This window comes from Peromyscus leucopus, chromosome 7, assembly GCF_004664715.2.
Source record: "Peromyscus leucopus breed LL Stock chromosome 7, UCI_PerLeu_2.1, whole genome shotgun sequence".
NCBI lineage: Eukaryota > Metazoa > Chordata > Mammalia > Rodentia > Cricetidae > Peromyscus > Peromyscus leucopus.
Window position 1 is genome coordinate 87,462,965 of NC_051069.1, and position 4,308 is coordinate 87,467,272.

Consider the following 4,308-nt stretch of genomic DNA (forward strand, 5'->3'; position numbering starts at 1 on the left):
CCGTGGGTCTGCTTTCACACGTCTTTCACATGCAAGGTAGGTTGGCCTGTATTTGAAGCAATTGGTTCATAATGATACAGATTGTGTAACCAGAGAAAACAAGAAGCATTTTCTGTCGAAAACATGAAAAAAAGCCAATAATGTCATATAACAACTTAATTTAGGTGCTAGAGAGATGATTTAGCAGTTAGGAATGCATGCTGCTGCTCTTCCAGAGGACCTGGGTTCAATTCCCAGTACCCATATAACTGCTCACTACTGTCTGTAATTCTAATCCCCGGTGATCTAACACTCTGCTTTGGCCTCCATGGATATCAGTCATGCATCTGGTGCACATACATACATTCAGACAAAACACTTATACACATAAAATAAAAATAAATCACTTAAAAATGAAAAGTTTTCCATTTATATGGGTGTGGTGGTTTATGTCTTTAATCCCAGTACTTGGGAGGCAGAGGCAGGCAAACCTGAGTTCACTCCCCAAGAAGGGAAAACTGAATCCTGAAATGGTCCTCGGGTATGTGCTCTGTGGCATGTGCATCCAAATCTACATATACAAAATAATTTTTAAAAAAATTTAATTTAAAATGTGGGTTTCTGAAGAGGTGGTTTTTATTTTCCTTCGTGTGTGGGAAATAAAGAGAGAAAGAGATGCTCTCCTTTACGTGGACTGTGTCCCTCAGAGGAGAGCACTGCTCCTGTACACAAAGGCACCTCTCTGTGGACTTGCTCAGTTCTGCTCTCCCATGCTTTGCCTTCCTGCTCTTCTCTAAAGTCTTTCATGGCAGGCACCTACTTCCCACATATGGAGGGCAGAAGACAGCCTCAGTCAGGTGTGGTCCTCACCTTCCACCTGGTGTGAGACAAGGCCTCTTGTTTGATGTGTGTGGTAGGCTGGCCGGGCTGTGTGCTTCCATGGGTTCTCCTTCCCACCTCTCAGGGAGCTGTGTGGATTCTGGGGCCTGGAGCCCAAGTCCTTAGGCCTGTCACCCACTGAGCCAGCCCCCTGCCGTCTCTTACTTTGGTGGGGAAGAATAAATATTTTATGTTTTTAGAAACCACTCTGACAGTCAATTTTTAATTATTTTGGTTGTCTCATGTGCCCAGGCTGGCCTTGAACTCAGTTGAGGGTGACCTTGATCATCTTGGCTCCATCTCCTAAGCACGAGGGTTACAGGTGTGCATCACCATGCCAGCTTACATGAAGAGTTCTATAAGATTCAGAGGCAGGAAAAAAAATACCCCTGACATGTGTGTAGCCTTAGAAGTCCACATAATGCGTGAATTAGGAGGGAATTAATAACCGGAAGTGGCAAAAAAGGAACCTCAAGGCTGATGGTAATTTTCTTATCTTCTCCGAATGCTGGTTACAAAGACAGTCTATGAATACTAATATACCTATGTGCCATTTACTTTTCTGTAACATGCACTCCCTCTGTTTCAATATGAGAGGTAAAACCGGACTGGGCGGGGCTGGCCAGTGGTCCAGCTGCCTGGGAGTCACCCATTTTCTGTGAGAAACAGGAAGCCCAGTTGTTTGCCAAGCTAGACTTGACAGAATCTTCCTTTGGTGTCTGGACTTCCGTCCTGTGTGGGTGTGTAGATGTTTATTTTACAAAACACAAGATACCGGTGGATCTGGCAACCCGGTGGATATTGGTGAGGAAATGAATGAGAACAGTCTCAATGAAATGTCGCCATACTAAAGTGAGTGAGGAACTGGTGGTGCATGAGTAAAGTCACAAACAGTGATAGTGACCATTTGAAGGTACCAGAAAAGCTGTATATGGGGTCTACTTGCAAACCAAGGTGTTGGAGTCGGGGAAGTTGGAGAGGTAGACCAGGCATTTGGAAACCTAGGAGCAGGAGAGGATGGACTCCACTTGCACTCCATTTGGACACAAACACTGAGTGGCCCCAAGATGGAACTCCAAGCACCATTCAGCTGTCCTTTAACCTGACAAGTTAGGTAAGAGCAAACCAACACATGCCCATGCAACAAGGGTAGAACAGATGATATCCATATCAAGAAACACAACCCCAAACCAAAACTCCAGATACAGGTCCTACCACAAAATGCAAACAACATGAATGACCACATAAGACATCTCCAAAAATGTATATTCTCAGAGTTAGATTTCTTGAGAAAGGCAACTTAATGACACACAAAAAAATGATTTCAAAATAGCTTTTATAAATACATTGAGGGAACTAAAAAAAAAAGGATATCAATGAATGAATACCAAAATAGTTGAATGAAATAAAGGAGACAATTCTACATATGAATATTGAAGTAAATAAAGAGAATTTCTGAAGAAAAGCCAAAATGAAACTCAATTAAAAATTCAGTAAATTGCTGGGTGGTGGTGGCGGCGGCGGCGGCGGCGGCGGCGGCGCATGCCTTTAATCCCAGCACAGGCAGGGCCAGGTGGATCTCTGTGAATTCAAGGCCAGCCTGGTCTACAGAGTGAGATTCAGGACAGGCACCAAAACTACACAGAGAAACCCTGTCGGAAAAAAAAAAAAATTAGTAAATCAAATGGCGTAAGTGGAAGAGAGAGATCAAGGCTTAAAGACGAGGTAGGGGTATTGGATAACCAAACCAAAGAATATGTTAAATCTATAGAAATAAAACCACACCCATGAATGGAATGTGCAGGAACTCTGGGACACTGTAAAATGGCAAAACCTAGGAATCGTAGATGGAGAAGAAGAAACCCAATGCCAGAAAAACATTTTCAACAAAATCAGAAGAAAACCCCCCAAATATAAGGAAAGAGAATGGCTATCAGGGTGGAGAGGCACATACATAACACCAATTAGACAGGGCCATATAATAAATACTGAATACACAGAACAAACAAAAAAATATCGAAAGCTTCAAGAAACAAGTTACCTATAAAAGCAAACCCATGAGAATAACAACTGACTTTTCAGTGAAGATGATAAAAGCCAGAAGGGCTTAGACTTACTATCTGAGATTTCTAAATGACCACAGATGCCAGCCCAGACTACTGGACCCAGCAAAACTATCAGTTGTAATATAAGGAGGAAGAAAAATCTGAGAAAATCAGATTAAAGGAATGTATGACCACTAAGCCATGTCTGAAGAGGATACTGGGATGCTTTGATCTAAAGAAAAGGATGAAAACAACCAAGAGAACACAGGAATATATAAACAATTTAGGAACAATCAAAAGAGATTTAAGAAAATGTGACAAGATGATAGGAATTAATACATGTCTTTGAACAATAACTTACCATCTCAATTACCCAATAAAGAGATGCAGACTAGCAGATTGGATTAAGAAGCAAGATCATCATGTTGCTGTCTCCAAGATACACCTTGCCATCCCTTAGGCAAAGGGATGGAAAATGGTTCTACAAGCAAAAGCAATTAAGAACTGAGTTGCCCCTGGAGCCTGAAGCAGGAGCCTTGTGGTCCCTGATTTTAGACATTATGTCTTTACAACTGAGAAGAAATTCCTGTAACTTGAGCCACCGAGCTGTTAGTAATTCATCATGGCAGCTGAAGGGAAAGAGTCAGGACATTCTCACACATGTGTAAAATAGACCTTGATTTCATTCATGCCCCACGACCCTCTCCTCTTGCTGGCTCTGTTCCTTTTCCTAATTATTCCTCAAAGTACTCTAAGGACTTTAGAAATATGCAAATGAAAAAGCATATGTATGCACGTGCATCTGCACATTTGGACAGGCCCCCTTTGAGGCAAGAAAATGGCACTGAGTACCCTGGAGCTAGCTCCCCAGGCACTTGGGGCTATGAACTGAACCCAAGTCTTGTGAAAGACCATCCAATCTGAACTCCGTGTTCCGTTGAGAGACCCCAACTGAATAAGGTAAGGTGGAGAGTGATTGAAGACTACCAACCTCAACTTTGGGCACGCATATATGCACCACACGCAATACACATACATATTCCAATAAAGCAAAATATACACATTATTGTGAAACTTTCCGTACCCTGGGGAAGGTGTTTCCAATGCTGAATTACAGGAGCCCAACACTGGAGAGCCACCGTCCTAATAAAGTACAGAACAAGACAGTAAGCATTGTGGGAGTTGCTTTGGCTCTGCAGTGCCCCTCACCTCCAGACAGCATGGAAGTGATGTTAAAGTAATACTATTTGAAGGACTTAAATTCTAGTTCCAAAACTCAGAATTCCAATCATGTTTGTTTTTATCAACTGATATCCAGAAAACTTACGTCTCTACCACCAAGACAATTGTCCTGATTTCTTTAACCTTAGAATACAGAAGCAAACAGAAGAAAGACAAATCCAAC